Source organism: Alligator sinensis, unplaced genomic scaffold (assembly GCF_000455745.1).
Source record: "Alligator sinensis unplaced genomic scaffold, ASM45574v1 scaffold336_1, whole genome shotgun sequence".
In the NCBI taxonomy this organism is placed as follows: Eukaryota; Metazoa; Chordata; order Crocodylia; family Alligatoridae; genus Alligator; species Alligator sinensis.
Genome location: NW_005842917.1, coordinates 95,666 through 104,871, shown reverse-complemented (window position 1 = coordinate 104,871; position 9,206 = coordinate 95,666). Strand labels below are relative to the sequence as shown.

General features: G+C 53.9%; 1 pseudogene; it reads right to left on the bottom strand.

Moving 5' to 3' along the window:
* Window positions 1-1,524: 1,524 nt before the first annotated feature.
* Window positions 1,525-9,206, bottom strand: part of LOC112547875 — an 8,030-nt pseudogene continuing 348 nt past the window's right edge.

Genomic DNA, 9,206 nt, shown 5'->3' with positions numbered 1-9,206 from the left:
GAAAGAGCAGTGTGCTTGTGGAGCGTGACCAGCCCCATACAGAGGAGCACACAGTGAAGCTGGAGAGCTCACAGGCTCTGTCAGCCAGGACTGTGGACTGAAGGAACTGCAGACTTGGGCGCAGCTGCAGGTGTTTGATCACTCTTGGGACTAAAAACTTGTTTGGGGAATACTGCTGGAGGTGTCAAGGGGAGAGGGGTGGTAGGGAATTAAGGTGCTGAGTGTATGTTACCACAATGTTTCTTCACCTTTTACCTGCTCCCTCCCTCTGGCCTGTCTTGTGATCTGAACCCCTATGATTTTCTATATACAAGTGGGAACTCCCTCTTGCTTCTTGTGCCAATTTCTGAGGCTGCAGGTTGGCAACTAGGTTTCTGTGATCTGTAAGAACCTGTACTTTGTGCCATGGCTCTTCAAAGTATTGCCCTCACTTCCCAAAAGCCACTCTGATGCCCATGAGTTGACAGGTCAGAATCTCAAGATTTCAGTTCTGTTGGGGTGTTTGCATGGAAAGAAGATGCAGGATTTGGTCCGGGCCCTGCCACTGTGAGAGCACCACAGCTATTACAGTGCTGAATGCATTGATTTCTACCACAAATGACAAGGTGGGGTCTGGATGAGCTAGCACAGGGGCAGAAATGAAGGCCCATTTCAGACATTCAAAGGCTCACTGGGCTTCCACAGGCCAGTAAAACTGGAGGTTTTTACTTAGTAGGGTGGGAAGAGAGCTAGCAATAGTTAGCAATAGATCTCCACATCTGGCAGCCTGTGTCAAAGTGCAGCTGGGCCCCAAATCACCACCTCCAACTTCACCCTGCTCAGCAGCCCTCTGGGTCTCTGGAATCTGAACCAAGGAGAGAGAAATCAAAAGGGAAGATCTACTGGCTTTATCCCTCCTGGTGGGAATGCCATCAGCCAACACTAACTGGAGCCTAACTTGGCTGTGGCCATGGGTGTTAGTGGACTTTCCCATGTTCCCAGCTGGAGCTGCTGCAGGAGAGAAGCAGACATTTGGCCTTTCTCTTTTCAGCAAGTGAGGGTGGCTGCATTCCCATGTAGGGCCTGACTGAGTTTGGCTAGTGGGGGCCTTAGTAGATTTAGATGCCTTCCTGTGCTCCTATTCAACCATGCTCAGGACCACAACAACAGCTGCTAATGCATATACTTGTGTAACACCCCACTCTCTTCTCCATAAGATTATGCCACAAAAAGCAGTGGGAACGGCATTTGACAAGCAGGCTCTGAAGTCAGGCCTTATAAAGAGACATCAGGGGTCCTTAACTTATCTGTGCCCGTGCTCCCCAAATTGGAAAGGGCTGGTTCTGATTTCAGTTCCTTTGACACATGCTCCTTCACCTCCACACCTTGCCCCCAACCTCCACTGCCCCTTAGAAACTCAGTAACTAACAGGCACGTTCAAAATGACTCAAAACCCCATTCCCTTCTTTCTGTGGCAACCTCTGACAAGAAGACAAACCAGCCCTCCTGCCAAAAAACAGAGGTTATTCAGAAGTAACAAGGTTATTATCTTAAATGCTGTAATATAGGGAAAGGGGAGGGGGTTGGATTTATACATGGGGGGGTATCAGCAGAAAGGACAATTATGGAGATCATCTCCTCAAAGGTTCCTCCAGCATCTGGGCTGGCCTCTGCCTAAGACATTTCCTTTTAACCCCTCCTCATCATCAAACCTTGGGGGCCAGCCTCTGTGTCCTTTGGGTTCTGCAGAGCCCTTGAAGGGCTGAACGATGGGTGAACTCTTGCTGCAGTCCACCAGCAGAAAGCTATTTCCTGGGATGCAGACCCTGATGGGTGGTGAGCGGGTAAACGTTCCCAAGACCTTCCTGCATGCTGGCAGAATTATGGATGCTGCTGGATCTGGATGCACCGGTGCTGGGCCAGTCTGGAGGAGTGGGGGAAGCACTTCCCACACTCTGAGCACTGATGTGGCTTCTCCCCTGTGTGGATGCGCTGGTGCTGAGCCAGGCTGAAGGATCGGGTGAAGCTCTTCCCACACACAAAGCACTGATATGGCTTCTCCCCTTTGTGGATATGCTGATGCTGAACCAGGTGGGAGGATCGGGTGAAGCTCTTCCCACACTCTGAACACTGATGTGGCTTCTCCCCTGTGTGGATGCGCTGGTGCTGAGCCAGGCTAAAGGATCGGGTGAAGCTCTTCCCACACACAGAGCACTGATGTGGCTTCTCCCCTGTGTGGCTACGCTGGTGCTGAGCCAAGTCAGAGGATCGGGTGAAACACTTCCCACACTCTGAGCACTGATGTGGTTTCTCCCCTGTGTGGATACGCTGGTGCTGGGCCAGCTCATATGATTGGGTGAATCTCTTCCCACACTCTGAGCACTGATGTGGCTTCTCCCCTGTGTGGATAAGCTGGTGCTTGGCCAGGCTGGAAGATCCAGTGAAGCTCTTTCCACACACACAGCACCGATGTGACTTTTCCCCTGTGTGGATAAGCTGGTGCTTAGCCAGGCTGGAGGATCCGGTGAAGCTCTTTCCACACACAGAGCACCGATGTGGCTTCTCCCCTGTGTGGATAAGCTGGTGCTTGGCCAGGCTGGAAGATCCAGTGAAGCTCTTTCCACACACACAGCACCGATGTGACTTTTCCCCTGTGTGGATAAGCTGGTGCTTAGCCAGGCTGGAGGATCGGGTGAAGCTCTTTCCACACACAACGCACCGATATGGCTTCTCCCCTGTGTGGATAAGCTGGTGCTCAGCTAGGTTGGAAGACTGGTTGAAGTTCTTCCCACACACAGAGCACTGGTGTGGCTTCTCCCCTGTGTGGATGAGCCGGTGTTTGGTCAGGTTGGAGGATAGGCTGAAGCTCTTCCCACACACAGAGCACCGATGTGGCTTCTCCCCTGTGTGGATGAGCCGGTGTTTGGTCAGGTTGGAGGATAGGCTGAAGCTCTTCCCACACACAGAGCACTGATGTGGCTTCTCCCCTGTGTGGGTACGCTGGTGCTCAGCCAGGCTGGAGGATCGGGTGAAGCTCTTCCCACACTCTAAGCACCAATACAGCTTCTCTCTTGTGTCCATGCACCAGTGCATGGCCAGCTTTGAGGGCTTCCTGAAGCTCTTCTCACACTTGGTGCCGTGGTGTGGCTGATTCCCCCTAAGCACACACTGGTGCTGGGACAGGTCTTGCCAGCAGATGAAGTTCTTCCTGCACTCGGTGCAGTGATGTGTCTTCCTCCCTAGGTGGACGTGCCGGTGCTGAGACAGGGAGAAGAAATGGGTGAAGGACTTACCACACATGACACAGCTGTACTGATGCTTCCCCCCATGTACACATAGGTGCTAGACCAGGTCTGAGCGGTACAAAAAGCTCTTCCTGCATTTGGTGAAGCAGTGGGGGAGCTCTCCAGAATCGATCTGGCAGTGAGCAACCAGGGGCAAGGGGCAGATGAAGTGCTTCCCACACTTGGTGCGTACATGAGACGTGTCCCCAAAGTGCCTTATCTTGTGAAGAGCCGGGAGTGATGGGCAGTTAAAAGTTTTCCTGACCTTGGGGGAGGGGTGGGCTCTGCCCCTGTGCCTAGCAGTAACCTCCTGATTCCCTCTGAGGCCCTCTCCACTGCACTGGCTTGGATGCAGTACCTCGTTTGGTCTCTCAGCCCCACAATTTCTTTCCTGCACCCAGGGCTTTTTCTGGGATCTGCCCCTTCTCCACTCTCAAGTTCAAATTGGAGATGGTACCTGGCTTGCTGCTACATTCTCCTTCTGTTTTTTGGGCCTGCCCTGACTCTTGTGCCATTGCTCCTTCTGAGGTCTCAGGGAGTCCATCTCACCCAAACTCCCTGGGCAAGTTGGTGGTGGCTCCAGGTTCGCAGACCCTTGCGCAGGAGCCTGCTCCTCAGCTCTACTCAGCGTCCAGACATCTCCTACACAGGGAAGAAAAGCCCCAGATTATTCTCTACACTGCCAGCAAAAGGCAAACACTTCTATTCCTTCTGCTGGGATGGGCTTGGACCTTGGCACCTGTGTTCCCTCAAGAAATCAAGGTCTTCCTGCCAAAACACCAAGTGCTGGGGGGGATGCGTGTGTGTGGAGGGGGGAAGCAGTACCCTCTGCCAGGCTAATGTTCCCTACGTGGGGGAGTTCAAAGCTGGACTCTCAGAGTTGCTGGCCCAGCTGTCAGCCCCATTACCTCAGGCCCTGCTAAGAGAAGCACCTGTGGGACACGTGAATTAGGACAGTACCTGAATGGCTTCATGCTCTAATGGGCTGAGGAGGAAAGGAGGTCTTACAGCTTTGGCTCTCTTCTGAAAGGAGCAGGGCTGTGTCTACTGTAGGGAATGAGCCCAATGAGCTTTCCTCTGCTGACAAGTCCCAGGTGGCATTTATGTCACAGGAGTCTGCATTGGGTCTAAGGCCTTGACATAAACATGAACCTACACTCTGTACTGAATCTCAGGCTCCGTGACACTCAGGACCCCAGAGACAAAACAGGAAGGGGACAATTCTGGTGCAAACTGCGGGGTATTCACTTCCCCCCATAACCTGAAAGCTTCTGAATCCCACTCATGCCATGCAGCCATTTAATGAAGACTGAGACCATGATGAAACATTTCTTGGGTTCCAGGTCATTCTAACTTGGAGAAGCCAGGAGCACTTCAGCTTTTCTTGTCCAACAGTAATGGCTACACAGAGCCTCTGCACACCATGCTGATTTGCATGGGAGACTACAAATCCCACCACGACCCGGGAGAGGTTATTAGAGAGGTATGGCTACCTTGGGCTGGGGAATGAATGCTGAGTGAAGATGAAAATTTAAGATCATGGTGTCCCAAGGAAACCACATCTGGGCTGAAAAATCAAGGCAGCAAACCTTATTATCCCCTAACATCTCACATTAGAGGGAGAAGGGGGGAACAGTTACTTGTCTCCCCACCACTGAATTTCAGGAGTGGGAACAACACTGCCCTGGACACATTACAGCATAATGTACTGTATTTGTGGTCAGCACCCTGGAATCGCAGCACACAGGCTATGTCTGCAGTCTCCAGGTCCCCTGGCACTCTGGGCATGGAGCATTTCTGAGAGCAGAGTTGGGTGGAGGGGACAGCCACAACTCACCTGCCAGCGGGTCCTCTGACCTTGAGATTTCCCCACTGTCCTCATCATCACAGCCCCAGAGCTCCTCCTGTCCTCGCTGAATGTTGCAGATTAAGTCAGGTGTGGGACCTCGATATCCTGTTTGGGGCAGTGGTTAAAGAGGGTTTGTGACTGGGTACTTGGTGCAGAATAACCAACCAGGATTTGGGAAATGTATCCAATGAATTCAAGGTTTCCAATAAAGCCTTGATGGACAAGACAGAATGAGCATTTAGGATGAAAGAGAAGGCACTGCAGGGAGAAGCCTCCAATAGATGATGGTCCTTGTCACCCAAGTGGTTGAGGGATGGTCATAGGAAACAAAGCATCAACCACTCCTGCTTTAGAAAAGGCACTAAACTGACAGTGTCACCAGGGACAGGCATGGAGATGCAGTATTTTGTGATGTGCTAGGGAGCAGAAAGATAAAACCTTGACTGTTTTCAGGGCACAAAAAAGAAGAAACATTGAACATAATTTTGGATGGATGACATTTATCTTATCAGTGTTATTCCAGAAAGAGGAGTGGAAAAAAACTTATTCTGACTGAAGGTTTAAAGTGAGGACTTGTGGCAGGGAAAAGCATCCATGACTTATTCCACAAGGAAAAGCTGTTTGTGTAAGTTTAGACACAAATAGATGATATGAACATGCTGAGAAAGGAAAGGGAGATCATATTGCCAAGAAACTGCTGAATACAGAAGCACCGGGAGTTACAAGAATGGGGAAGACACAAGTGAGGGCAGCTGGATTAAATAAAGGAGGATATATCAATATGAAATGTGAACGAGTGATCACTGACAAAGCAGTGGGGAGGAAGTGGATTTGAACCACCAGCCAAACGTTCATGAGGATGAGACTGTTGAAACACAGGGAGATGACTACAAAACTCGAGATCTCACAGCTACAGGGAGAAGCAACAACCAGAGCCTTACCCAGGCAAATGAGGGCTTGGTAATTCTTCAGCATCTGGTCCCGGTAAAGTACCTTGTCTTCATCTTCCAGGAGCTCCCACTCCTTCCGCGTGAAATACACAGACACGTCCTCAAACACCTCCCGGAGCTGCACTTGGCTTGGCTCAGGTGTCAGGGAGCCCCTCTTTTCCAGTCTCCCTGGGGAAGTCCTCTGCAGCTCCAGGTTTATAGGCTGTTCTCCAGGAGGATTCTGCTCAGCTCTCCTCAGGGTCCCTGCACCTGCAGGGTGGGGAAGAGAATGCACAGGGTAGCGTTGGTGCTGTTGGCACAGAGAAAGCACTGCTAGCCTCCTGTACTGGCCTGGGATGAAGGCAGACAGAGGCTTCAGTGTGTTGTAGAGGGGACAAGGAAGACTCAAAGTACCACAGCTCTTGCTAACAGACCTCCATGGGCATGAGGCTGGAGATGAGCTCCAATGACTTTGGCCCAATATGGGGTGGTGATCACAGCAACACATCAGAGCCTGCAGGGACATCGCTCCCTGGGAAAGAAGCTCCAGGGATGGGGGAGCTGTATCAGCACCCATGTGTTAAGGGCAGGGGGAGAGGAAATGCAAGGTCAGTCTTCTCCAGGGCTTGTGAAACGCATCCAGGGGCACTGGGAGAACAAGAACTGCTGAGCTGGTGGAGCACTGACCCCATCAAAATATTGTTTTTCTCCAAAGAAACGGTGGCTCCTTGTGCTGGAAAGGGGAGAACCACCACTCCTTACCTGCTCCTAGGGAAGGATCTCGCCTGGGACACCAGCCTGAGGAGCACTCATCTGCTGACAGCTCCCAGTTCTCCTCAGTTTCAGGGGAATCTACAGCAGGACGGAGGCCTGGGTTTCACTGTACTTGAACCAGCCAGAGGCCACTGGGGAGTCTCATTTCTTCATCACCTGCACCAGCCCCATATGGGGCAGAGAGCTCATGGGGGCATGGTTGTTGGGACATGACTTACATCACTGATTGTTATCATGGCAGCAAGACAAGGCCAAGTAAGATAAAGTCTCTCTGCTGGGTGCTGCACATGTACAGAGAGAAAGATCAGGGCTCCCAACCTGTGAGCTGCCCACCCACAGAGATCAGAGCTCTGGCCCAGCCCGGCCATGTGGTTACGTGCTTACAAATATTGAAGCCCTGTCACGGGCTTCAGCAGCCATTGGAGCCTTTCCCCATGCATGCAAGACAGACTCCCTGGCACCCAGACCCACGCCTGGGCCTTACATCTGGTACCTCACCTGACTCCTGGTGGGGCAGGGGCTCCTCTCTGGGGACATGAGGTGGCTTGTCCCCATGCCCTGGAGTTTCCCTCTCTCCTGACTCCTCCAGAGGCCTGTCCGCATGATGGGCCTGTAGTTGCTCTAGCCGGGAATCACCAGGTTCCTGCAGTGCTGCAGTGGGCTGCATCTTGTCTGAGGACACTTCCTTAACCTTCACACACACTGTGACCTGGGGATGAGATAAATATGTCGCTGGGGAGCTGGGGCTGGGAGGGAACATCCCCCAAGACATGGAAACAGGGACAGCAGCATCCATGATCAGGGTGAAACGTTCTCACCTGGAGCTTCTTGTCGTCCTCCTGCCCCGGCTAAAACCCCTTGGCCAGGGCTTTGGCCTCAGCGCAGGTCTCCACACTGCGCCCCCACTCCCAGCTCTGCATCTCCTGGGTCAGAACGGCCAGGAGCTGCCCCTTGCTGCGGTTCCGGGGCTCAAGCTCCCGCAGGTGGCTGCACACCTCCCACAGCCCCGTGGCTTCCAGGTAGTGGAGGCCCCAGGAGCATTGACACCAGATTTCTGGAGTGGGGAAGTTGCCCCGCCAGTGCCAGCTGTAGGGTTCTGAGGGAATCTTGGTCTCAGAAAGGGGCTACATGGTCTACATCACCTCCTGCCCCAGATCTCAGTGTTGGACCGGCTCCTCCTGCAGTTGCTACTTTACTGGCTGTGGTGGCGACCACCTTGGGGATGGTGCCCTGATCCCAGCCTGGAAAATGCGAGGGATGTGCATACGTGTGCATGACTGGGTCAGATACATGGGTTCTTTTGCTGGGGGTGGTTTGTATGTTGTATGCCTCGGTTCTTGTGTGTGTGTATGTCAGATGCCTGGATTTGTGCGTGTGTACGCGCACATGATGCCCGTGTTCTTGGAGGGAGTGTGTGTCTCAGATGCCTTGGGCCCTGGAGGGCGCGCGTGTGTGTGTGCATGTGTGACGGCCTATCAAACAGGTTCTTGGGGGGTGGGGGAGTGTCAGCTGCCTAGGTTCTCGTGTGTGCGCACACATGCAGGGTCCCGGATGCCTGGGTTCTGTGTGCGTATGTGCTGGGGGCCAGGGCAGGGGCGCAGTGGTGGGGGAGGCCGTAGGGCCATGGTGGTAGAATAGGGCTCTGGCGGGGCCGGGTCCCTGCACCCACCTGGTAGGTGCTTCCCTGGGTGCAGGTCTGGCTGGCGGGGCAGGGGGCATGCCCCAGGACTCATGGCACCTGCACCCCTGGGCAGTGGCAAGGCCTGGGCTGGCAGTCCTCACACCTGCGACCCTTGGGCCACCCAGCTTTCTCCTATAGCCCCCCAGATCCCCTAGCCCGGAGATCTCCCAACTGCTGGTGCCCCTCACTCCTGAGCTTCAGCCCTGGCCCACGGTACCAACTTTAACTTTCTCTCTCACTATTCCCTCCCCGTTTCTTACTCCCAGCTGTCTTTGTCAATGGAGAGCTGAAGGGTTTCTGTGCAGCCCCACATCAAAAGAAGACATTCACAGCATCACAGACGCGAGGGCTGGAGGGGTCTCAGGGTCACAGCTAGTCCGCCCCTGCTCCGAGCAGCCCCAGCCCCAGCCGGAACATCCCACCCACGGCTTTGACTACCCAGGTCTTAAACACCTCGGAGCAGGGAGACCCGCCACCTCCCCGGGGAGCCTGTTCCCCTGGTTACTGCCCTCCTCCTGAGAAAGACCGTCCTAATGTCCAACCTCCCCTCCCCCTGCTGCGACTGGAGCCCGTCGCTCCTGGTCCCTCGCCTGCCCCTGCCCAGAGCAGCACAGCTCCACAACCCCCTCCGGGACCCCTGCAGGGAGCTGTCCGCCCCGCCCCCCCGGGGCCTCTCTTCTCCAGACCCGAGAAGCGCAGTGCCCCCCCCC